This window comes from Lissotriton helveticus, chromosome 5_1 (assembly GCF_964261635.1).
Source record: "Lissotriton helveticus chromosome 5_1, aLisHel1.1, whole genome shotgun sequence".
In the NCBI taxonomy this organism is placed as follows: Eukaryota; Metazoa; Chordata; class Amphibia; order Caudata; family Salamandridae; genus Lissotriton; species Lissotriton helveticus.
Window position 1 is genome coordinate 1,309,115,956 of NC_136065.1, and position 27,933 is coordinate 1,309,143,888.

Genomic DNA, 27,933 nt, shown 5'->3' on the forward strand with positions numbered 1-27,933 from the left:
TCTGCGGACTGCGGTCATTTACTATACCTGCCGCTTCCTCAGGACCCATAAACTTAATTGCTACTGCTTATGTGATTTAAATAATAAGTGAAAAGGACATTCGTGAACAGAAAAAAGTGTCACCTGTACACTTCCATTTTCCTCCTTTAAGTGTCCGGTTGTAATTAGGCCAGCATATCCACATGAGATGAGATATAGAAAAATAATAATAATAACACCTTCGTTAGTAAGGGCTACACAAGAGACATTACTGAAATCAAATTAGTACCACATCATGGTCAAATGACCCTGTTTTTAAATTTCATTGTATGCGTAATCAATGCCTCACCTTAATTTGCAAGGGGAATAGCCTCACCTCACCTGGCAAACAGCTCAGGAAAATGAAGCACCGCTCTGTGGTACAGAGAATATACAAAAGTCAAAGTTAAAAAACCCGTGTCAGGTAAAGCCAGTGCAGAGTCACAGCCTGTAGAATGCTAAACAGCACATCCACAGGGGTCAAGTTTCTTAACATTCTTAATGGTTTAGCAAATATAATTCTATGGCGTCAGGTATGACATTTATATCAAAACGTCTGCTCGATAGCCAAGTTGTGTATTTATGGCCATCATGATGCATCATATATATTGCAAAATATATATTGCCATTAATCCTGAACGATCTACTCATGAATTAAAGTTATCGCCTTCAGGCTTCTGTTTTGAATTTTAGTATCAAAGGCTTAGCTCGTAGGTGTTGAAACCAAGCCAACAATGAACCAACTATCTTAATACATGCCCGCGCGCGCTCACTCTGTTAGAAGACCCTTCGTTTTCAACTGCAATCATCGCATCATGTAAGTAAGGAGTTAATCAGGATTTCTCCTGCACCCTTACCTCTCCGTCGGTACTTCAGACAGCCGGCCGGGCTGTTTGGGGAGGTGCCGCGGAGGAGGACAAACACTTCCTTATTGTTTTCTGCGCGCTCATGATTGGTCAGACGCGCGACTACTGGAACTACACAAGCCTCTGGGAAAGGTAGTCTCAACCGCGCGGTCAACCGCGCGACTGTTAAAACTACACCCGTCTCTGGGAAATGTAGTATAAAACACACTTAGCATCTTCGCAAGAGTCAAGAATGTTTGGACTACACTCGCTCATGGGAATGGTAGTCCATGGTGTACCGAGCGTGTCTATTCTAAAATTTGGGCCTGATAGAAATCGTACGTGCTCTTAAGGAAACTGTTACTCCGGTATAAGTATTGATAGGGTACTATTGGTGAAAGCTTAACAGATGTTGAGGAATATGTTCAAGGACATTTCATATGCCTCTTTACAAATATCGCCGCGGACATTATTAAGAGACAGAAAGGTTCATGGCATTGTAAAATTAAAGTAGCTGTTATTACAGATCTTAATCAATATGGTTAGTTATTCTTGGAATCATTTAGTGGGATTACTCCACTTAATCGTCAGGATACTAACAGGTTGGCCGGTCAAATGTACGCCAGATCATATTCAAGCCATTTCACCGTTCATGAAATCTTTATGAGAAATCGTAAGGTGATACTTCTACAGTGTCATCCATGGGATGTCTTCGTTCAGCCCCAATTTGTCACAATTAAGTTTATACACCCATTTCTGCTCAATTTTAAACAGGTGTTTGGATATGTCTGTGATGTGCATGGGGATGTTAGGTTGTTCTAATACAGTCCATTCGAACTCCGTAGGTTTGTGCCCTACTTGGATGTAGTGATTCGTCAACCTTGTTGCTTGTTTTTTGCACCTTATTGTGCTCTTATGTTCCGAAATCCTCGTTCTGATCTTTCGGGTGGTCATTCCGACATATCTCAGTGAGCACGGACAGGTGATGAGATGAATTAGATTGCTACTATTGCAGTTTGTGAACCGCTTCTGTTCCCAGGGACGGTTAGTTCCTATATCGATTGATGTGGTATGTTTAGTCTGCGGACACGCGGCGCAGTTGCCACATGGATGATGTCCTGTCACTGGTGGCATGTTCCATATTGTGCCCACTTGATGGATCTCCTTAGGTGGGGGTCTGGTGTGTATCAACTTATCTCTTAAGCTAGTTGCTCTTTTGAAAGCAAAAAGCGGTTGTGCCAGAGAATCTTTACCGGTGTTCAAGATCCTCCAGTGCTTCCGGACTATGCGTTGGATTGCATTAGATCGTGTGCTGAAAGTGTTCACGAATGTCAGCCTTTCATTCTTTTCTTTAGAGACAGGTGGTTCCAGTAGAGCTTCCCTGTTATTCTTCGAGGAAGCTGTACAATATGATGTGCAAGAACTATTTAAACAGCCGCACAATCCTTATGTGAATATTTCCAAACCTGAACAAGAGGCTCTGAAAGAACTGGCAAATGATCGTTCGATCACGATTAAATCAGCCGATAAAGGTGGAGCTACGGTACTAATGGATACTACTACCTACAGAGAGGAGTGTCTACACCAACTGGGAGACACACGTTCTTACCAACCCTTGACAGAAGACCCCACGCCAAGACTAACAACAACTATTGGGCACATCGTAGAAGAGGCACTGGCAGAGGGCTGGATTACTACCAAAGAAGCAGCCTACCTGACTACTCCACATCCGGTCAAACCGTACTTCTATGTCCTGCCAAAGATCCACAAGGCAATTAGACCGCCGCCTGGCAGGCCAATAATCTCAGGGATCGGGTCGATACTAGAACCCCTATCGACGTTCGTTGACGTCTTCTTGAGACCAATGGTCAAATTGATGCCCACTTATCTTCAGGACACGAAGGATTTACTCCGACTTCTTCCTGATCTTGATTTCAATATTTTGACAGTTCATTTGGTATCCTTTGACGTTGAGTCACTTTATACCTCCATCCCTCTGAATGAAACTCTAGAGACGATTGAAACTCTGTTAAGTGAACAAACTTTGGATTCAATAACACCGATTTCACTGATCATGAATCTGGCTACTATAGCTATGAAAGAATTTTTTTTCGAATTTGAGGGCCAGTGCTACCTACAGATATCTGGGACGAGCATGGGCAGCGTTTTCGCGCCGAGCCTGGCGAACCTTTATATGCACAAGTTCGAACAAGACCATGTTCTGAATATTGAAAATCCGTTTCTAACATCGATACGCTCATGGAAAAGATACATCGATGACATCTTGATGATTTGGCTGTGGAGATGAATCTTCTCTCCGCGCGTTCCACGGTTGGCTGAATAATCGGAATAGTTTCCTACGCTTTACACTGGAAAGCAGTAAACACTCTTTGGCATTCCTGGACTTGTTGATCACTGCGACACCACAGGGCCTCAAATCGGAACTATATAGAAAGCCCATGGCCCGCAATTCCTTATTACAGTACACCAGTTGCCATCCCAAGTCCTTCCGCGACAACTTACCGTATGGACAGTTTCTGCGTGTACAGCGGAATTGTACCACCAAAGAAGATTCGATAAAACATTCCGAAGATCTGGCTTCGAAACTTGCTGAACGGAGCTATCCTAAGAAACTTATCAAGCGCTCAATGAAGAGAGCAGCGAACAATAACAGGGAAGCTCTACTGGAACCACCGGTCTCTAAAGAAAAGAACGAAAGGCTGACATTCGTGAACACTTTCAGCACAAGATCTAATGCAATCCAACGCATAGTCCGGAAGCACTGGAGGATCTTGAACACCGGTAAAGATTCTCTGGCACAACCGCTTTTTGCTTTCAAAAGAGCAACTAGCTTAAGAGATAAGTTGATACACACCAGACCCCCACCTAAGGAGATCCATCAAGTGGGCACAATATGGAACATGCCACCAGTGACAGGACATCATCCATGTGGCAACTTCGCCGCGTGTCCGCAGACTAAACATACCACATCAATCGATATAGGAACTAACCGTCCCTGGGAACAGAAGCGGTTCACAAACTGCAATAGTAGCAATCTGATTTATCTCATCACCTGTCCGTGCTCACTGAGATATGTCGGAATGACCACCCGAAAGATCAGAACGAGGATTTCGGAACATAAGAGCACAATAAGGTGCAAAAAACAAGCAACAAGGTTGACGAATCACTACATCCAAGTAGGGCACAAACCTACGGAGTTCGAATGGACTGTATTAGAACAACCTAACATCCCCATGCACATCACAGACATATCCAAACACCTGTTTAAAATTGAGCAGAAATGGGTGTATAAACTTAATTGTGACAAATTGGGGCTGAACGAAGACATCCCATGGATGACACTGTAGAAGTATCACCTTACGATTTCTCATAAAGATTTCATGAACGGTGAAATGGCTTGAATATGATCTGGCGTACATTTGACCGGCCAACCTGTTAGTATCCTGACGATTAAGTGGAGTAATCCCACTAAATGATTCCAAGAATAACTAACCATATTGATTAAGATCTGTAATAACAGCTACTTTAATTTTACAATGCCATGAACCTTTCTGTCTCTTAATAATGTCCGCGGCGATATTTGTAAAGAGGCATATGAAATGTCCTTGAACATATTCCTCAACATCTGTTAAGCTTTCACCAATAGTACCCTATCAATACTTATACCGGAGTAACAGTTTCCTTAAGAGCACCTACGATTTCTATCAGGCCCAAATTTTAGAATAGACACGCTCGGTACACCATGGACTACCATTCCCATGAGCGAGTGTAGTCCAAACATTCTTGACTCTTGCGAAGATGCTAAGCGTGTTTTATGCTACATTTCCCAGAGACGGGTGTAGTTTTAACAGTCGCGCGGTTGACCGCGCGGTTGAGACTACCTTTCCCAGAGGCTTGTGTAATTCCAGTAGTCGCGCGTCTGACCAATCATGAGCGCGCAGAAAACAATAAGGAAGTGTTTGTCCTCCCCCGCGGCACCTCCCCAAACAGCCCGGCCGGCTGTCTGAAGTACCGACGGAGAGGTAAGGGTGCAGGAGAAATCCTGATTAACTCCTTACTTACATGATGCGATGATTGCAGTTGAAAACGAAGGGTCTTCTAACAGAGTGAGCACGCGCGGGCATGTATTAAGATAGTTGGTTCATTGTTGGCTTGGTTTCAACACCTACGAGCTAAGCCTTTGATACTAAAATTCAAAACAGAAGCCTGAAGGCGATAACTTTAATTCATGAGTAGATCGTTCAGGATTAATGGCAATATATATTTTGCAATATATATGATGCATCATGATGGCCATAAATACACAACTTGGCTATCGAGCAGACGTTTTGATATAAATGTCATACCTGATGCCATAGAATTATATTTGCTAAACCATTAAGAATGTTAAGAAACTTGACCCCTGTGGATGTGCTGTTTAGCATCCCACAGGCTGTGACTCTGCACTGGCTTTACCTGACACGGGTTTTTTAACTTTGACTTTTGTATATTCTCTGTACCACAGAGCGGTGCTTCATTTTCCTGAGCTGTTTGCCAGGTGAGGTGAGGCTATTCCCCTTGCAAATTAAGGTGAGGCATTGATTACGCATACAATGAAATTTAAAAACAGGGTCATTTGACCATGATGTGGTACTAATTTGATTTCAGTAATGTCTCTTGTGTAGCCCTTACTAACGAAGGTGTTATTATTATTATTTTTCTATATCTCATCTCATGTGGATATGCTGGCCTAATTACAACCGGACACTTAAAGGAGGAAAATGGAAGTGTACAGGTGACACTTTTTTCTGTTCACGAATGTCCTTTTCACTTATTATTTAAATCACATAAGCAGTAGCAATTAAGTTTATGGGTCCTGAGGAAGCGGCAGGTATAGTAAATGACCGCAGTCCTCAGAAACATGTCGACCAGATCACCCAGTCAGAAGGTATTTGTTTGAACCACCTGACTTTCTTGCACTATTGTTGTTTTTAATATTGGAGGTGCATGACCCCAGAATAAAGTGAATATAGTATGCACTATCCAATCTTACACTTTATATATTTCTCTTTCACTTATTATTTATGCACTGCTCTCAGTTACGAACAAAAAACACCTACCAGACATCTCTTACACTACTTATCTCCTATATACCTGTGGGGATAGAGTGGTGGTCAAACTACTGTGGAGTAGACCAGATGATGTACTGGGCGACTAGAAACGAGTAACTGATGGACATTTTTCACAGTGGTTAACTGTCCAGTCTGTCTCCTATTCAAATAGTATTAGCAGACACATAGCCAGCCATACATATCATGTCCTGAGTTGATTATTAGACCCACAGTTATTCGTTGTTTTTATAACTTGCGTGGGGGGTTATAACTATGCTTGGTCTTAAAAAACTTCCCTCGAACCCTCAAATAATTGTTTGTTCATTGTGGTGTCTAGCAGACACCACCACCATATGAAAGTTCACCAGGCTGAAAAGCGGCGGATAGTCATAGTAATATGGCGGGGGAAATGGGTGGCGGGCGGCGAAGGATGTAGGGCGGATCGCCACCGCCTGCATAGCGGTGGCGATCCGCCAGTCATCCTAATGGGGCCTTAAGTGCGGTGGATCATATTATTTTGCAGTTTTAAGGTGCACTTTTATTTCCTTCTTCTAACAAACAGCATGAAATTTGTGTAAACAAAAAGCGGGTGTGGTTTTAAAAAGAAAAGGCTAACGTACCATCTTGGAACCCACATTGCTGTATCTTATTTTGCTTATATTTTCCCAACTACATGTGTACCTGCGCACAAAGCACACTTAATCACCAATTGCCATTTATAAACATTTTGGCACGTTTTTAAACGCGAATGTTTCACTCAGATATTTCACGGTCTATGTGAGATTTATAAAATCTTCAGTAAATGTTGAAAAACGTGTAACAGTGTGTTTAAATTCTGATTTTACTTTCTAGATGCAACCTACAGTTGGTTTCGGTACTTGGGCATCCTGCTGTTTCTTTTTCTAAAGTTACCGATTTGCATTTCACACATGTTGCTGACGGAAAGATTTCGATCCCAGACAATTAACTCTTCTTGGTTTCCTTGAGTCCTTGGTTTCTGTGATTTTTAACACTATGGCAGGCTTTCAGGCTCCGTTACTTTCTAGAAAACCAATGTCAATAATGAAGGATTTATTAATTCAGCTACATAAGCGAGCGTTAAAACTATGGTTTTTGGTAACAAAGTGCAAACCGTATTGCAATTTTCAATGTTTATGGGTAAATTTAACATTTTGCACAAATGTGCCTTCAGCGGCCTTCTTACTGCTTTTTTTGTATCCAAATTGCTTTTGGAGCTCTTTTTTGGCTTAATCTTTAAACAGCATTTATTTTCTGTGGCTACTGCTTCAAAAGTTCTGGCTTCTTTTAGATTTCATTGGTTTTCTCCCGAGGTGGTGTGCAAATAGTGAACAACAAACCTCACATGGAAATGCGCTTTGCAAATGCATTTTTCGTTTTTATTTCTCTTCTCATGTTGCGGTGTAAAAATTCTGAACAATTAACTACAATTAACTTTCCATGACAAAAATGCTAACCCTCCATGCGGTCTGAAAATGCTTTGTTGCTAATAAAGTTTTTAGGCCAATTAGATTGCTAGTTACTTTATCGAACAATAAACCGTATTAAAGGATTCTGGGGCAGATTTATGAAGGCCTTGCGCCGCCGGTGCGTCAAATGCTTGTGCGTTACTTTTGTTTATAAATGCTCCTTGATGTCTGGTGTACTCTGGGGCTTTATGCTTTATCTTTCGGTAGGTTCAAATGCTCTATAAATCATTAGAATGCATTTTCTTCTTTTATGCCTCAAGGCACAGGAGTAGGGTGGCCTATGGCTTTGCGCAGCAACACATTCGAGTTATGCTGGCATACAACATCCAGTGTATTATTGAAAATAAGCTCAAAAATCTCCTGTGATTCTGGGCAAATCACTTAATCTCCCCGTGCCTAAAAATGAAAGTGTGTGTCCTCATGTGAAAAAAACGTAACTTGTGCTATGTAAAGCGCTCTGATACCTGATTCGGTTCGGGTCTAGTTCGCGCCAAAAAAAAAAAAAGGCAAAACCAGTGCCTGGAATTTTTTCCAACATAGCTTAGCTTTAATTGAGGAAATATATCAAGTAGATTTTATTGTACATCAAAGTATCGTCCCGTAAGGAACTATTTTCCGTGGTCTGGTAATAGGCAAGATTTTCCACGTATTTTCATCCCCTCAGTTAGCTAATGTAGCGTTAAAACGATGTGTTTTTCGTTGCTTCTAAATATCTACTTTTTGACACTTGGTTCCATTTTCTTAAATGCCTAACAAACAAACATTAGCATAGCCAATAGGTCTCACCTTTGGGACCTTATAAGTGCTTAGCCATGCAACAGTTGATGTTGTTGCACCAAGGACATTGTGCTGCATTACTAAATACTTATAAGGTCCCAAAAGTGAGACCTATTGGCTATGCTAATGCTTGTTTTATTTAGTCCTGATGAACGCTTCGGACCCATTGGGCCATGAAGGCAAAAACATGGCAATCACTACGGTGAGGGGACAATATTTTCCACAATTTCACAGTGTTTGTAAATTTAGCACCATATAGCTACCTCCCCCTACTAAATGTAATTTGGTAACTGTACTGGTTTTTAACTCCACTCACTTTCAAGGGCCCCCTTTAGCTTTAGAAGTGCCTCCCTATCTCCAGGTGACTGCCCGCCCACTCCCAAACGGAGTGTCTAGAGGGCGAGGACTGCTGATGATGAAGCATGGCACCTGGTGGTTTGTGAGGACAGTCCTTCACTTTTTGTGAGATGCCAGCACTCTCACTTAATACTTAAAAGAGCTTTTCGGTCATAATCTTATGAGCAGCTTCTGTTGTGTACTCATATTAGGTTGGAGGCTAGCTCGCTCCAAGTGCCCCGCGCCTCTAGTTCCCTCCCCTAGGACTCTCCTGGGTTAGTGTGTTTCATGCCTCCCATTACCTCCCTCAGTGTGCTTGTCATTGGGGGTTTGGTGTCAACCCTTGAGGGGAGACAGTCCAAGTTACCATCCAGCACAGTTCATATCACCAGCCAACTTTACCTCGGGCCAACGTGTTCAGTGGCCTCACCCAACACTGATCCAAAGAAGTCAGAATTATCCACATTAGGGGCATACACTTTCACCAAACATATGTCTCTACCATTCATACACCATCCTCCCCCACTCATGTAGTGTACCAGTCACTTCATCCATGTATTATAGAACCAACTTCATACAACAATATACCCCAAATCCCTCAACAATAACAGCTTGTAAATCCCCCCACCCATAGGCAGTGATGCCGCAAAACACTGGTCCCGAACATCCAGGCCAACACTTAACTCCCACCGCCCCATCCCCCCTTTGAAGCTGAGACCTCAACTATCTCTAACCACATCAAACTGAGGGTCTAGGGGTGGCAAGGCCAGAGGCACTCAAACCACCCCTAGGAGACTACAGCCCTCTGTGACCTCTCTCCAGTGAAATTCTGTCAACCACATGTATCAAGCAAAGGAAGAAATAGGAAATCAGTGAACAGCAACCAATACCCCCCATTTCAGAATACTTTCAAAAGTAAGTCGGATTAGCACTGCCCAACACAGTCTCCATCAACACAGGAAACAGAATTGCAAAGGAAATATTCACTCCAGTCCAGATTTGTACAATCGCGCTGATAAACACGGACCTCCCTGTGGGCCCTAAACGATTCACAAGTATCTGGCACACAGTTGGAGTTCTCTAAAGTGCCATTGGGGCAGACCGGGATTTTCCCAGTTTGTCAGGCATCTTACTGTGCATAGGAATTCACTGTATGTCTGTGTGATCTTGTTGTCCATCAGCTGCCACAGCTACCAACTGTTCTGCTCTTTGAGGATGGCTTCCATGGAACTCCGCCCAGCATATCAAGCCAATCATTTACCTCCTCAAGGGTGACATAAAATACACTTTACCCTCATATTGTACCCTCAGCTTCACAGAGAACATATTGCTTGCTTACTTTGCCACTGGGTTCAAGATAGCCTAGCTGATACGGTATAATACCCAGAAACCGGTCCCAGGATGCTGGTTTCAGGTCCAGGGAGGGCCTGGCCTGGCAGTTCGGGCTCGACTGTTCCCATGAGGAGCATGGTCATGACTGATTTGCATATGTCTGGGTATGAACCAGGTGGTGAATTGAGCTAAAGAACGATGATGTATTAAACCCAGATCTGTGACGGGGGTGAATGTCTGAAAAGTTTCCGAGCTATGTCCATCATCTCTTTGTGTATACCGTAATCTTTAGCCAGGTTTGATTTTGGAAACAATCTAAACTACTGGTACTTATATTATGCTAACTCATTTGACAACTTGACTATGTTGGCCAAGCAAAATTGAGCATACTCTTCCAACTATTAAAAGCTTATTTAGCATACAAAAGTATTTTTTTTATTGTGTCCACATAACTGAAAATGACTATGTCCGTGACCTTTTAGGCCACATTTACATGTAGGAATGCTCTATTTACTAGCATTGTCAGCTGGACCATATAACTGAGTATGCCTGGCCACAATGGCCAGGGTACCCTCTTCATGATCTCCTGCTCTTCTGGGGTGTAGCTAGGTGCTCTGTCACTAGATCTCTCAGGTCTGATAACCTACCAGTATAACAATATGGCAACAGCAATGGAGATGTTGTTGGCAAGCCAGTTATGGCATGGTAAGAGGAGCTTTCAAAAATCTTAGTTGAATAAACCAACATGAACTATTTTCAAGACTGAATGCTGCATGGCAGACAATTTACATCTGGCAATCTAAAAGTTAATTACTGACGAGGCTCATCCATGGAATGGGGATTGTACTTCATAAATGAAGACCATCTACCACCTTTAGTGAGCAAGTAGGTCAATCATTATGGTGCTTCTACCATGTTTTTGATTTATTGTACAAATACATCCGGCATCCACCATGTTTGTCCATCATATTTGGTGGTCTTGTACGAGATGATGCCATTCATTTACATCATAAACAGAAAACACAAAAAAGTAGTGGACCCACCATGGCATATGATGGAAGACTACACAACGGATTACACAATGGACGGCATATGACATGATCAAAGACAGACAGGAACACTGCTCATAATGTATTCTGTCACCGACACATATATAATCTGAGAGGGATACATTAGGTTGTCCTCAATGGTGTGTAAATGAATAAATGTGATACAAAAGAAATTATAATTACCCATTTAATAATATGTCAATGTTTATACATTTTAATTATTAAAATGAAAGTAAAAATGTTTTAATAAATATTGTTTAAACTACCTAAAAATTGAAATAAAGTCACAGACATATTAACAGGTGGAATTAAATAGATTTTTTTAAATTTAAAAATATATTAATAAATGTTTTATCATATATATATCATGCTTTAAATGTGTGGTACATTCCTATTTTGAAAGTATTTTTATATAAATGTAATTATAATGGAGATATATAGCATCCTCCTCAGCAACGGAGAAGGAATACATAGGATATCTCAAGGAACATCATTAGGAAATACAGATTAGAGTTACAACACATTAGTAGCTTTGGAAACATTTTTTAAACCTGATCTTATTTCAGATATTATTTTTCAACCATAATCTCACCGCTAGTTAAGATCCCTGCAGTGATACACTTTTTTGCAACTAGTTTATTTCAAGATACTATTGCTGAGCTATGCTTCTGCATTTGGAAAAAAATGTTGACTTCCCTATTGATGCCACAATTATTATTGACATCAAGACTAAGTTCTATGTTTTAGGAGACATTATGCATGTGGTTAGAGCTAATTACGGTACACATGTAGCCTTGGCTCCACCTCAAGACTGGGAGCAGGTATATACAACCAACAGCATTTTCATTTAGTCCATGTAGAGAAGGTATGATCTGCAGACAGCCTCATTATAAACATCTGTGAAAGGTTTCCCGGAACATACAACGCAGTGGTCCTTCACAACAGCAGTGTACCTTGACAGGTGGAATCCCTAGCACAAAGAAGAGCATAGATTATTAGTAAGATGACACACAATATTTTTTTTAATATGCTTTGAATGAGTTTTGCTAATCTAATGATTGATACATTTATTGATTTCAGTGTATCAAGCCTATTCATGTTGAACATTAAGAATCTAACACCAGGGGCGGTCCATTATAATGAAACAAATGTCTATACCAGAAGGCTAGTGCAACAAACTTTTGGCCGCCTAAATGTCCACATCAGATGTCTAGATAAGGCTAGTGGTATTTCTGGGCAAGGTCTATAAAAATGTGGTGCTTGCTTTATGCTGCAAAACATTACCCTATGGAGAAACACTAACCACCAATGTTCTCTCTACTTATTCTTCCCCATGTGCTGCAGTGTAATGTTTACATGCACACTTCTCTTAGCCGGGAGCGCAACTGAGTGATGTGATGTCCAACTAGGCAGGTGAACCAGCTACTGCATAAAAGTAGGTATAGATGAAGGGAGCACCCCCCTTTGCAGACTTCTCCTTTCCATTCACCTAAGATATCAGTTTTTTAAAGTGTGCATTTTAAAGCACATTTTCCCACTGATATTGACTTTAATGTCAAAAGTTTAGAAACTGTTGAGATGGATAGCTCACAAAATCATCCAGTAATTCAGTCATATTCTCTGCACACAAAACATCACTCCTCAAGCACAAAGTAAAAGCCAGGTAATAGTCTAAAGTATTACCCCTAGAAACAAAAATAAATGTGCAAGAGGAAAGATTCCATTTGAGAAGGTATCACAGCAAAAATATCAATATCAATGATCAAATGTATATGCCAGGTGTTAGACCTGTCTGGCCTTTTGCGTAGTCCCTCCAATTTATTATTTATTTTGTCCCCTTTTTGCCCCTCATACCTTTAATAATTTTTGTGTCCACTAACTTTTTCTAGGTGTTGGTCGGGGGATAGGTGTTCTTTTCCCCCCTCATAGTTTTTCACCTCAGGCCTAGAGGCCTGTTCTGACAGGAAAATAGTTGGAGCCACAAAATGGTGGCTACCAACTGCCCTAACTGCCAAACCCAGAACCTGCCCCATAGAGTAGAATAGGGCGTTCCAGAACCTTCTGGTCCCTTCTGGACTTCTGAGGGTCAGCCTATAAAAGGCGGAATGCAGCCATTTTGTCTAACCAGAGAGAGTCAGCTGGAGGACAGGCTATCTTGGAAGGTGGGGGGAGGCTAGTGAAAGGGTTGACCTCCTGGACTTGGAAGCAGCCTAATTGATTCACTTCTCTACTCCTCCTTTGGGATCCTTGTCTTGTCCCCGCTGTGTATGGTTAAGGGAGACCCTGGGCGCCTGACTAACCCCTAGCTTTAAGGAATATTGGGGTGTAAAAAGGAGAAGGAGACTGCAGCGCTGCGGAGCGCAGTCCTCTGCCCAGTTGGAGAGACTTTGGAGGAGCGTGCCCCCCCCTGTCCCCAGCCTTTGTCCTGTGACTGGTAACTGCTCAAGAACTGTTAGCAGCTCCCCAGGGGCTGGTGTGTGCCAGAGGGTTCTGGTCACCCCTCCTTTCTCTTTGTCCTTCCCATTTAGCTACCTGCCCTCTCACCTGCGATTGCTGTCAGGCGTTCGCCTCATCCTCTTGAGGCGCGGGAGGAAGGTGACGTGGACGTCGCGAGAGAGCTGCCGGACTCGCAGCCCTCACCCTGGTAGTGTGTTCAATCCTTCCTGCTGAGGAGGGAAGACGGCGCCCGGAGGCTGCAGTGACTCTGGGGCGGAAGAGCTACAGAGCCGCTAATCCCCGCGCAGGCCCCGTGAGCAGACCGCAGTGTGTAGAGAGGGGCGGCGCTTCGACGGTACCGCTTATCTCTGTGCATGCCCCGGGGTGCAGTCGCCCTACAAACTACAGAGGCTACTCCTGAGTGGCCTGGCTGGCGAGGAAGGGAGGCGACGCTGGTGTGCAAGAGATCGGCGGTGAGCTCCAGCTACCTTCGACTTCCCACAACTGCAGAAGCTAATACCCACAACGAGTCACAAGTAAGGTGGGAATCTGGGTTGGTGAAGGACCGGATCATAGTACTGGAAGATCCAACAGTTAGGAGTTCCCCACACAAGTCTCTAGTGTGGACCCGAGGGGCAGAGTTGACTAATTGAGGACATTGAGACTGGGAATTCACCCAATGTACTCAAGCACTGCACAGGAAAGCCTCATTGGTCATTAGGGCAGGGCGAGTTGTCAAGTCAGTAACCCTAGCAATACTGTGGAGTGTGATGCCTGATTTCCTTTGCAGGGGGGGTCAAGGAAAGAAACAAGTGAAGTAACCATTCAACAATTGTTATTAGAAGAGGCATCTACTAATGTGGTGTTGAAGTACCTTTGGTTTGACGGAAGTAATAAGTCACTCATACAGCACACGGGTGGTAACATACAGCTTGTGTAATTCTTATACTTCTCGCTGGGTGTGCGCTCTTGTTGTGATTAAAGGTTTAGACACTGTGATGAAGCTAAAACCAGTAAAGTGGAGTTTAATGTAAAAGAATGTGCTGTTGAAGCTGAGTATTGATATGATTTAACAATTTCGATAGTAATGTGATTTATGTCCTGACAAGCTGTAATGAATTAAGTTGTGATTCTGAAAACAAAAGAGCAGAGATATTATTATTTTTTTATAAACCAGCTCATATTTTCCCATATTTTGGTGTAGTGTCATTTTTGTGTGTTATTGCGTGGATTTACTGCTGGGTGGTTTGCAACCTTCACACTTGTGCTTCTGGAATTTATGTCTTACCCTAGGCCAGGCTACCCTAGGTGACCTGACATCCCAGGTTCCAACAGATTGGTGTCTAGCGGTGGGATCCTGACTGTGGTTGCAGCTATTCAGTAGTAATTGAACGTAATACACTAGCCTACACCAGGAGTTTTCTCCTAGCGGCCCTCCTAATTTGTCCTTTTGTTTTTCCAAATTTGTTCCTGGTGGTGGGGTGGAGGTGGCTTTAGGTTGCCCTTGCAACTCTAATTTCCTTGTGTGTATAACTTGGTATTTCCTGTTGTAAAATGGAGTTTGCACTAGAAAACTTAGATACCTATTCTGTGGCTCAGCTGAAAGATTTCTGCCAGAAAATGGGGGTATTTTTTAAGCATGGTGCCAAGAAGGGGGAACTCCAGACCAGTCTCAGGGCTTGGGTGGAGGCACACAAAGAAGGGAAGGAGGAGGATGAAGGGGCAGACCGGGACACGGTTGTGGAGATAGAGGGATTATTCCACTCTGAGGGGGAAAACCTACTCCCAGGACCAGTGTCCTACTCCAGCAAGGGCAGTAGCGCCTCTGGGGGAAGCTTAACTGAAGCCGAGCTTACTGACAGGAGGGAAAAAAGGCAATTGAGATAGGAGTTGGCTAAGCTGGAGCAGGAGAAAGAGGAGCGGAGGATGGCTCACGAGTTCAGGTTGAAAGAGTTGGAACTCCAGGCCCTGCAACGGGGGCCCTCTCCTGTAATAAATGGTGGCAGCGAATCCAAAGAGACAGCCAGGGAGTCCAGACCCTATTTGCCAAAAGACCGTATTGCTAGCTTTAGTCAGGGAGATGACATAGCCAAATGGTTGGCTGCCTATGAGGTCTCCTTAAGAGCCCCTGGGGTGCAGGAGAAGCACTGGGGGGTGGTTTGTATAAGTACATGCCTCCTACTGGTCGGGACACCTTGCTGGCCCTGGAACCAGGGGAGCAAACCAACTACCCCACCATGAAGCTAGCATTAGTAAGGAAGTTTGGGCTTACCCCAGAAAGGTATCGCCAGAAGTTCAGGGGGAGCCACAAGTTAAGCACCCAGAACTGGGTGGACTTCCTTGATTACGCACGTAAGGCATTGGAGGGCTGGGTCAAGGGCAGTGAGGTGAAGGATTATGAGGGGTTGTATGATCTATTTTTGAAAGAGCACCTCCTCGAGAAATGTTTTCCCGAGCTGCGCCAACACCTGGTGGACAGCAAGCTGACCAATCCCCGGAAGCTTGCAGAGGAGGCGGACATCTGGGCAAGTACCCGGGTGTCCTCAAAGGGGACTGGAGGGGATTCCCAAAAGGCCGGACAGGGTGCCCCCCAGAAGAAGGAGGGGGGAGATAAAAAGAGGGAGTTCACTAAAGGTCCCCAAAACAATTTCCAAGGGAAGGGAACAGGTTTCACCCCTAGTGCAAACCCGCCCAGAAACCCTAATCCTGGCCAAAGCCAGCAGCCAAGGGTTCTCCACTGCTTTGAGTGTGGTGGTGTTGGACATTATAAGGGAGATGTCAGATGCCCAAAGAGACCACCCCCTCCCACCGGAGGAAAACCACCGGGAGTAGCTAGTGTAGCGCTCGGGGAGGGGTTGCCCTTAGATAAGGGGGGTGAGTGGGCGGGTGTCACCTTAGTGTCCCTGGGAGAATGGGAGATGGTCCCAAAGATCCAGGTGCCCCCAAATACTGTTAAGTATGGGCAATGGGTCACCATCAATGGCCAGAGAGGGGAGGCTCTGAGAGATACAGGAGCCAGTATGACTATGGTAAGAAGTCAACTGGTATCTCCAGAGCAGGTGGTTCCCCATGTACTCCACCCCGCCGCGATGGCTGACGGCAGAATGGGCCACTATCCAGTGGCTGAGGTTCCCTTTGAGTGGGAAGGGGTTGCAGGTTCACTTCGAGTTGCCGTAAGCCCTGCCGTGCCAGTTGATTGTCTGCTGGGGAATGACATGGAGCACAACACTTGGAGAGAGGTGGAACACCGGACGCACTCCGCGATGCTGGGTACACCTGACTGGGCCTGTGTGAGCACAAGGTCTGCGACTGCCCGGAGAGGGAGTTCACCTGGGTTGGAGCCTGGAACAATGGCCCAACCCGCTGCCAAAAAGGGACAGATCCGAAGACAGGAAGAGCCTGCTTCGGCTTCCGCACCCCATGTGACGGATCGGCCACCTGCAGTGGTGGACCAGGAGTCTGTGAAGGGGGAAGTAGACTCTCTGGAGGATTTACCCATCCCTGCTGAGTGGCATGTGGAGGGAGGACCTACCAGAGAGGAATTCTGTAAGGGGCAGAGGGAGTGCCCTACCCTTGAGGGACTGAGGCGTCAGGCTGAAGCCCAGGCAGCAGGTGATGTTACGGGATACTACCATATTTACTGGGAGGATAGACTCCTCTACAGTGAACCCAAGGTACCCTTACCTGGCTCATCAAGGGCCTTGGTAGTCCCGCAACAATACCAAGCCTTTCTGCTGGAATTGGCTCATGCTATACCCTTGGCAGGACACTTAGGTCAGGACAAGACCTTTGCTCGGCTTGTCCTCCACTTTTATTGGCCTCAGATGAAAGTGGCGTCCAACACTTACTGTCGGACATGTGTATCCTGCCAGGCCAGTGGGAAAACAGGGGTGAAGCTGAAAGCTCCCCTGGAACCACTTCCAGTCGTTAGCACCCCCTTTGAAAAGGTGGGCATCGACATTGTAGGGCCATTGGATCCACCAACAACAGCTGGTCACAGGTTTATCCTGGTTCTGGTGGATCATGCCACACGGTATCCAGAGGCCATTCCTCTGAGGACTGTTACTGCACCTGTGGTGGCTAGGGCCCTGATGGGGATCTTTACCCGAGTGGGATTCCCCAAGGAAGTTGTGTCCGACAGGGGCACCAACTTTCTGTCAGCTTACATGCGGGCGATGTGGAAGGAGTGTGGAGTGACTTACCGGTTCACCACTCCTTATCACCCCCAGTTGAATGGACTGGTAGAGAGGTTCAATAAGACCCTGAAGGGCATGATAAGAAGTCTGCCTGAGAGCCTACGGAGGAAATGGGACGTCCTCCTGCCCTGTTTGCTGTTTTCTTACCGAGAAGTGCCGCAGAAGGGAGTGGGCTTCAGCCCTTTTGAACTGTTGTACGGGCACCCTGTGCGTGGACCTCTCAGCCTGGTGAAGGATGGATGGGAAAAGTCTCCCAGAAAGCCTCCTCAGGATGTGGTGAGCTACATGCTGGCCTTCCGGAGCCAAATGGCCAAGTTGTGGAAGCAAGCTTCTGACAACTTGGAGGCCAGCCAGGCAGTAATGAAGGAATGGTACGATCACAATGCTCACCCGGTGGAATTGGAGCCTGGCCAGAAAGTGTGGGTGATGGAACCTGGAGAGCTAAGTGCCCTTCAGGATCGTTGGACAGGCCCATTTGAGGTGTTGGAAAAGAAGGGTAAGGCCACTTACTTGGTGGATCTTAAGACCCCTCGACAGCCCCTACGGGTGCTGCATGCCAATCGCCTCAAACCCTACCATGAGAGGCCAGAGGTCATCCTGATGATGGTGACTGATGGTGCAGAGGAAGCAGAAAGCGAGCCCCTCCCTGATCTCTTCTTGTCTCAAGAGAAGGATGGGTCGGTGGAGGGAGTGATTCTCTCCCCATCCCTAACTCCTGAGCAGCGAGAGGATTGCCGCCAGGTATTGGAGCAGTACTCTTCGTTGTTCTCCCTTGTCCCGGGAAGAACCCACCTGTGTACCCATGATGTGGACACAGGAGACAGCCCACCAGGGAAATCAAAGACCTACCGGCTGTCAGACAAGGTGAAGGCTAGCATCCATGGAGAGGTTGCCAAGATGCTAGAGCTAGGAGTGATAGAACCTTCCAACAGCCCTTGGTCCAGTCCGGTGGTGATAGTGCCAAAAGCCGCTCCACCGGGCACCACGCCAGAACTGAGGTTCTGTGTGGATTACCGGGGACTGAACTCAGTTACAAAGACTGATGCTCATCCGATCCCTAGGGCGGATGAATTAATTGACCGGCTAGGAGCTGCCCAATATCTAAGTACCTTTGACCTCACTTCAGGGTACTGGCAGATCACCTTGACAGATGGAGCAAAGGAAAGGTCAGCCTTCTCCACGCCTGAGGGACACTTCCAATTTTGTGTGATGCCTTTTGGGCTCAAAAATGCCCCTGCCACATTTCAGCGGCTGGTGAACCAGGTCCTCTCTGGAATGGAGAGTTTCTCTGCTGCTTACCTGGATGACATTGCTGTCTTCAGTAGCAGTTGGGAGGACCATTTGCAACATTTGCAAGCAGTTCTCCAGACCCTGAAACAAGCTGGATTGACCATCAAAGCCAGCAAATGCCAGATTGGGCAGGGGTCGGTTGTGTACCTTGGACACTTGGTGGGTAGGGGGTCAGTGCAGCCCCTGCAGGCAAAGATTGAGGCAATCATGGCCTGGAAACCCCCCAAGACCCAGACTGAGGTCCGAGCTTTCCTGGGCCTCACAGGCTACTACCGTCGCTTTGTGAAGGGATATGGCACTATCGTAGCACCCCTCACAGAGCTCACCTCAAAGAAACAACCTCGACGGGTAGTTTGGACGAAAGCTTGTCAGCAAGCTTTTGAGAAACTGAAGCAGGCAATGTGTGCAGCACCGGTCCTGAGGGCCCCAGATTTTTCCAAGGAGTTCATTGTCCAGACAGATGCATCAGAACATGGCATTGGGGCAGTGTTATCGCAACTAAATGAAGAGGGCCTGGATCAGCCTGTGGTCTTCTTATCCAGGAGACTGCTTCCCCGGGAACAGAAGTGGAGTGCAATTGAGAGGGAAGCTTTTGCGGTGGTGTGGGCTCTGAAGAAGCTGCGGCCATACCTGTTTGGCTCGCACTTCCTGGTTCAGACTGACCACCGACCTCTTCGTTGGCTAATGCAGATGAAGGGGGAGAATCCCAAGCTGTTGAGGTGGTCCATCTCCCTACAGGGAATGGACTTCCGGGTGGAACATCGGCCCGGAGTGGACCACGCCAATGCAGACGGTCTCTCCAGGTATTTCCGCCTTAGTGATGAGGACTCCCAAGGGGTTGGGTAGTTCTCCCCACTTTCAGCTGGGGGGGACGTGTGTTAGACCTGTCTGGCCTTTTGCGTAGTCCCTCCAATTTATTATTTATTTTGTCCCCTTTTTGCCCCTCATACCTTTAATAGTTTTTGTTTCCACTAACTTTTTCTAGGTGTTGGTCAAGGGGATAGGTGTTCTTTTCCCCCCTCATAGTTTTTCACCTCAGGCCTAGAGGCCTGTTCTGACAGGAAAATAGTTGGAGCCACAAAATGGTGGCTACCAACTGCCCTAACTGCCAAACCCAGAACCTGCCCCATAGAGTAGAATAGGGCGTTCCAGAACCTTCTGGTCCCTTCTGGACTTCTGAGGGTCAGCCTATAAAAGGCGGAATGCTGGTCAGCCATTTTGTCTAACCAGAGAGAGTCAGCTGGAGGACAGGCTATCTTGGAAGGTGGGGGGAGGCTAGTGAAAGGGTTGTCCTCCTGGACTTGGAAGCAGCCTAATTGATTCACTTCTCTACTCCTCCTTTGGGATCCTTGTCTTGTCCCCGCTGTGTATGGTTAAGGGAGACCCTGGGCGCCTGACTAACCCCTAGCTTTAAGGAATATTGGGGTGTAAAAAGGAGAAGGAGACTGCAGCGCTGCGGAGCGCAGTCCTCTGCCCAGTTGGAGAGACTTTGGAGGAGCGTGCCCCCCCTGTCCCCAGCCTTTGTCCTGTGACTGGTAACTGCTCAAGAACTGTTAGCAGCTCCCCAGGGGCTGGTGTGTGCCAGAGGGTTCTGGTCACCCCTCCTTTCTCTTTGTCCTTCCCATTTAGCTACCTGCCCTCTCACCTGCGATTGCTGTCAGGCGTTCGCCTCATCCTCTTGAGGCGCGGGAGGAAGGTGACGTGGACGTCGCGAGAGAGCTGCCGGACTCGCAGCCCTCACCCTGGTAGTGTAACCGGGGGTGTTCAATCCTTCCTGCTGAGGAGGGAAGAGGGCGCCCGGAGGCTGCAGTGACTCTGGGGCGGAAGAGCTACAGAGCCGACAAACCCCGCGCAGGCCCCGTGAGGAGACCGCAGTGTGTAGAGAGGGGCGGCGCTTCGACGGTACCGCTTATCTCTGCGCATGCCTCGGGGTGCAGTCGCCCTACAAACTACAGAGGCTTCCTGACGAGGGATCGGCGGGACCAGAAAGCTCCCAACGACGAGATCAGGCCAGCGCGACCTCTCCCCAGCACGGGCCCTACTCCTGAGTGGCCTGGCTGGCGAGGAAGGGAGGCGGCGCTGGTGTGCAAGAGATCGGCGGTGAGCTCCAGCTACCTTCGACTTCCCACAACTGCAGAAGCTAATACCCACAACGAGTCACAAGTAAGGTGGGAATCTGGGTTGGTGAAGGACCGGATCATAGTACTGGAAGATCCAACAGTTAGGAGTTCCCCACACAAGTCTCTAGTGTGGACCCGAGGGGCAGAGTTGACTAATTGAGGACATTGAGACTGGGAATTCACCCAATGTACTCAAGCACTGCACAGGAAAGCCTCATTGGTCATTAGGGCAGGGCGAGTTGTCAAGTCAGTAACCCTAGCAATACTGTGGAGTGTGATGCCTGATTTCCTTTGCAGGGGGGTCAAGGAAAGAAACAAGTGAAGTAACCATTCAACAATTGTTATTAGAATAGGCATCTACTAATGTGGTGTTGAAGTACCTTTGGTTTGACGGAAGTAATAAGTCACTCATACAGCACACGGGTGGTAACATACAGCTTGTGTAATTCTTATACTTCTCGCTGGGTGTGCGCTCTTGTTGTGATTAAAGGTTTAGACACTGTGATGAAGCCAAAACCAGTAAAGTGGAGTTTAATGTAAAAGAATGTGCTGTTGAAGCTGAGTATTGATATGATTTAACAATTTCGATAGTAATGTGATTTATGTCCTGACAAGCTGTAATGAATTAAGTTGTGATTCTGAAAACAAAAGAGCAGAGATATTATTTTTTTTTATAAACCAGCTCATATTTTCCCATATTTTGGTGTAGTGTCATTTTTGTGTGTTATTGCGTGGATTTACTGCTGGGTGGTTTGCAACCTTCACACTTGTGCCTCTGGAATTTATGTCTTACCCTAGGCCAGGCTACCCTAGGTGACCTGACATCCCAGGTTCCAACACCAGGCAAACATTTAACCTCTCATATCTAGTGTCAGGATATGTAATACTATCAAAATATGCCCCTCAATAATCTCTAACACCGAAAAAGGCAACCAAAGGTCTCGGCCGACAGAGCATACAGCTGTCGTATATTGGCACATTACAAACAATACCTGGATCACCACAGACTATTCTTATTTTCTTTAAGTGTTATTTAAGTAAAGTGCATAATGAGGTAAATTGGGATCAATTGGGTATATATATATATTCACAGAAAAACCACAGGTTTCCCTGATGTTATTGTTAGAAATTGGCATTTAAAAAACATTAGAAATTCCTTGAAAAAAACATAGGTGAGTGATGTAATATGTGACATCATCAGCAGTGCATTGCGGGGGCGCGAGTTATAGTTAGCGCAACTAGCTATAACGGCCGAATTTCTCTGGTTTTGTACCAGTGAAATGTCCAACTAACTATAACGTCCCAGAAACCTATGGTGTTTTCAGTGAATTTCTAAGGTTTTTTAGATGCTAATTTCTAACTATAATGTCCCGGAAACCAATGTTTTTTTAAGTGAATTTCAAAGGTTTTTTAAATGATAATTTCTAACTATAACATCCCTGAAACCTATGTTTTTTTAGTGAATTTCAAAGGTTTTTAAATGCTAATTTCTAACTATAACGCCCCTGTAACCTATGGTTTTTTCAGTGAATTTCTAAGGGTTTTTAAATGCTAATTTCTAACTATGCCTACATAGGCAGGGCATGTGCAGAAAGAAGAAGAAAGGTGCAGGAAGAAGCAAGAGATATGCAGAAAGAACCATCAATCATCAAAGAGGCCTTGTTGCAAAGTCATCCTGTGCCAAGGGCACCACCAGCTTTTTGCTGACTGGTACTGGATGAGTGTGTGGGTAATGCCTGGTTCTTTGCATGAGTGCATGGTTAGTGCCTGAGTGATTGCATGAGTGCATGGGTAATGCCTGGGTAATTTTATAACTGCATGAGTAGTGCCTGCATGATTGCATGAGTATAAATGTGGTCTGTGGTGATTTTTTAAGTGCTTGGATATTGGTGGAAGGTTTGCATGAGTGCATGGGTAGTGCCAGGGGATTGGAGGAATGCATGGGTAATACCTGGGTGATTGCATGAGTGCATGGGTACTGCCTGAGTGATTGGAAGAGTGCATGGGTAGTGCCTGAGTGATTTAAAAAATGCTTAGTTACTGCTTGGGTGATTGCATGAGTGCAGAAGTAATGTATGTGTGATTGGAAGACTGCATGGGTAATGCTTGATTGATTGTATTAGTTTATGACTGGGTGATTGTGCCTGGGTGATTGCATGAGTGCATGAGTAGTGCCTGGAAGATTGGAGGAGTACAAGCATAGTGCATGGTGAATTTTGTAAGTGCATCCTAGTGACTGAGTGATTACAGGTGTGCACGGGTAGTACATGGGTGATTGGAGCAGTGAATGAATAGTGCCTGGGTTACTCCATGAGTCGATGAGTATTGCCTGGATGATTGCAAGAGTGCATGGGTAGTGCCTGGGTGATCTAAAAATGCTTAGTTACTGCTTAGGTGATTGCATGAGTGCAGAGGTAATGGATGTGTGATTGGGAGACTGCATGGGTAATGCTTGATTGAGTGTATGAGTTTATGAGTATTGCCTGGATGACTGCATGAGTGGATGGGTTGGGTAGCTCCTGGATAATTGTATGAGTGCAAGGGTAGTGTATGGTGATTTTATACATGTTTCAGTATTGGTAGAGTGTTTGGATAACTGTATGGCTAGTAGTTGGGTGATTGGAGGAGAGCATGGGTAGTGCACAGGTGAATAGAGCACTGTATCAGTAGTCCCTGAGATATTACATCAGTGCATGAATAGTGCCTGTCTGAGTTATTTTGTAATGCCTGGGTGTTTTTGTAAGTGCATGGGTATAGCTTGAGTGATTTTGTAAGTACATGGGTAATACCTGGGTGATTGATTGAGTTCATGGGTAATACTTGGATGATTGCATGAGTGTATGAGTAGTGCCTGAGTGATTGCATTAATGCATGGGTAGTGCCTGAATGATTGCATGAGTGCATAGGTAATGCCTGGGTGATTGCATAAGTGCATGACTAATGCCAGGGTGATTGGAGAAGTGCATATTTACTGGCTGGTTAATTGAGGAGTGAATGAGCAGTGTCTGGGTGATTAGAAGAATACATGGGTAGTGCCTGGTTGATTGGAGCAGTGCATGAGTAGTCCCTGGGTGATTGCATGAGTTCATGGGTAATACCTGGATGATTGCATGGGTAGATGAGTAGTGCCTGAGTGTTCAGAGGAGTGCATGGGTAGTGTTTGGGTGATTTTGTAACTGCTTGGTTATTGTCTCGGTGATTGAATGAGTATGGAGGCAATGTATAGAAGATTGGACGAATCCATGAGTAATACTTGACTGATTGCATTAATTTATGGGTAATGTCTGGAAGTTTGGATGAGTGCATGGGTTGTGTCAAGGTGATTGCAAGAGTGGAAGAGTAGTGTGTGATGATTGTATAAGTGCTTGGGTATTGGTGGAATGCTTGGATAAGTCTATGGTTATTAGCTGGTTGATTTCAGGAGTGCATGGGTTAATGCAGCAGTGCATAGGTAGTGCCTGTGTAATTGTATCAGTGGATGAGTAGTGCCTGAGTGATTAGAAGAGTGCTTTCGTAGTGCCTTGTTAATGTTGTAAGTGCATGTGTAATGCTTGGGTGATTGCATGAGTTTATGGGTAATACCTGGGTGATTGCATGAGTGTATAAGTAGTATCTGGGTATTTGCATGAATGCATGGGTACTGCCTGGGTGATTGGAGGAGTGCATGGGTACTGCCTTGGTGATTTTAAAAGTGCTTGGGTAGTTGCAAAGTGATTGCATGAGTGCTTGGATAGTAACTGGGTGATTGGAGGATTGCATGGGTACTGCATGGGTGATTGCATGAGTGCATGGGTAATGTCTGGGTGATTGGAAGACTACATTGCTAAAGCTTGACTGATTGCATTAGTTTATGCGTAATGCCTGGATTATTGTATGAGTGCATGGTTAGTATCTGGGTGATTGCAGGAGTGCATGATTACTGCCTGGGTCATTAGAGGAGTGCAAGGATAGTGCATGGAGATTTTATAACTGCATGAGTATTCACAGAGTGATTGGATAAATGCATAGCTGTTGATTGGTAGTTGAGCGCTAGAACAAATGGTCTCTGCAGCAAGCTCTATTCACACTCAGCTGTCCGTCCATGTGGGCTTGTGCCTTAGCATCATTACACTTGCTGGTTTGTGTGTTGTGTGTTATAAAACAGAAACAGCATATTCCCTAACAAATCTGTTTCACAGCACGCCCAAAGAACAAGTGGTAATGATTAAGTGCCCATGTGCGCACTGGTAGGCCCATGCGCAAAATTAAGAGTAGTTTAAAGTCTAAAATTGTCAAACTGATGGAGCAGCATGGTTGTCTGTTCATAAAAGATGAAAGGCTGAGCACTGGAACATGTGGTCTCTGCAGCAGGCTCTCTTCACACTGAGCTGTCCGTCCATGTGGACTTGGGCCTTAGCATCATTACACTCGCTGCTTTGTGTGTTGTGTGTTATAAAAGAGAAACAGCATATTATTATTATTATTATTTTTGACATTTGTTGAGCGCACGGCTACCCCCAATGGGGGTGTCCCGGCACTGAGGATTGCGAGCAGATGGGGGGAAAATTAGCAGCCAGAGAATAGGAAGGTCTTTAATTTGCCCCTGAATTGAGATTCGATATTCCCTAACGAGTCTGTTACACAGCACCCCCAAAGAGCAAGTGCTAATAATTAAGTGCCCATGTGCACACTGGTAGAACCTGGCGCAAATTAAGCAGTAGTTTAAAGTCTAAAATTGCCAAACTGATGTAGCGGCATGGTTGCCTGATCCTAAAAGATGAAAGGCTGAGCGGTAGAACACATGGTCTCTGCAGCAGGCCCTCTTCACACTGAGCTGTTCGTCCATGTGGGCTTGTGCCTTAGCATTATCACACTCACCGGTTTGTGTGTTGTGTGTTATAAAGCAGAAACTGCACATTCCCAAACAAGTCTGTTTTTTTTTTGTCCTCATTTACCTCAGAAAATTATAATGTCAATTTTTTCAGCCCTTTTACTCAAAAGAGATGCTGACCACTGACGGGTTTCCTGCAATGGGCATATTCCTTCCTGTAGTTATCTCTTGCAGTGTGAACATATACCAGCAGCTGCTTAAAATTCGTAGTGTGGGGGAGGAAAACCTTTAGCAGTCCAAAGTAAATTGCCGGTGTAATCATTGGACATAGTAAAGATCTTATAGCCCCAGAACCCTTCAAATCTTACGCCAGCCCATCCGTGTTATCCATCCGTGCTAACAACAGATTCCAGAAATCTTTCTTGTTAGATTCTTTTCCTAATATATCCATCTCGGACATATACACAAGGGATTCCATCCATTCAGAGTGCTGTGGCGGTGTACTGCTCACCCATTTACAACAAATCTCTCTTCTTGCGAGCAGGATTGCATAGAACAGCAAATTTCTGATGGAACCCATAAAATCGTCCACCACTCCAAAGATAACCAATGAAAGGCTTACCTTTATTTGCTGTCCCAAAATACCTGACATTGAAGTTTCCACTTTATCACAGAATCCTCTGATTGCGGGGCATTGATTAAACATGTTCACATCCGTTGCTTTATCCAATCCACATTTACCACAGCTGGTTCGGGTCCCGTTCCCCATCTTTGATAGCTTTTCGGGTGATATTTATGCCCTGTGAAGCGACGAAAAAAGGTGGTTCCTTTTTAAAAAAGCAGGTTTGACAGTGAGGGAAAGTGTGCACATAGACACTTGCCAAATATTCTGCAAATGCTCCCTCTGCAAGTACTTTCCCCACAGTTCCTAAGCCAGCGTAAACTCTCCGTCCATACTATCCAGAAGGTGCCAGTACCAGATTGCTTCTTCCTTGTTTCCAGAAGGTTTTGTTACCAGTTGCTCTTCTAAAATGTTACCATCACCGAGTGTCCATTTTCTACTTTGTTCCCAGCTTTTTAATTGTAGATATTTGAACTTTGAGAGGGTGCCCTTGGTCAGGCCATTAAGATCTTGCCAGGGTAGCATATTTCTTTACCTGGTCAGATCCCCCCCAATCCAAATGAGTCTGTTAAACAGCATGTCCAAAGAGCAAGTGCTAATGATTAAGTGCCCATGTGCTCACTGGTAGACCCCGGTGCAAATTAAGCAGTAGTTTAAAGTCTAAAATTGCCAAACTGATGTAGCAGCATGGTTGCCTGCTCCTAAATGATGAAAGGCTGAGCGCTAGAACATGTGGTATCTGCAGCAGGCTCTCTTCACACTGGGCTGTCCGCCCATGTGGGCTTGTACCTTAGCATCATTACACTCACCGGTTTGTGCGTTATAAAGAAAACAGCATATTCCCTAACAAGCCTGTTACACAGCACCCCCATAGAGCCAATGATTAAGTGCCCATGTGCCCACTTGTAGGCCCCGGCACAAATTAAGCAGTAGTTTAAATCTTAAAATTTTAAACTGATGTAGCAGCATCTTTGATTTTAGAGGTGGGCCGCGTGGCCCCCCTTCTCAGGCCACTATTGGTCCCGGTGACCCCATCCCCCGGGGCCCAGCCATTTAAAAAAAAAAGGGGGGAGAAGGGTCATGTGGCCCCCTCCTAGGCCACTTCTGGCCCCAGGGGTCCTATCCGCGGGGGGAGCTCCAATGCCCCCACGGTCCCAGCCGGCTCCCTGCCTCCTGCGGGAGCCAGCATTGCTTTTGCAAAAGGGGAGCTGCTAACATGCAGCTCCCCTTGTGCAAAAGCAATTCTGCATCGGTTTTTTGGAAGCAAGAACAGGTTTCCTGCTCTCGATTCCAAAAACCGATGCAGAGTTTGCTATGAAAGGGCGGGAGCCATGTTCCTACCATGTCAAAGCACGCGGCAATATCCCGGGTGTGGGCACCCTGGGACATTGCAGGTACTGGCCCTGGGTATGGCGGTCTCAGGGCCATCAAGGGCTCCTGGAGGGGCCACATGTTTCTCAAGCCCTGGATCCCTGTCTTTAAATATAGAGTGCCGGGGGCTGCG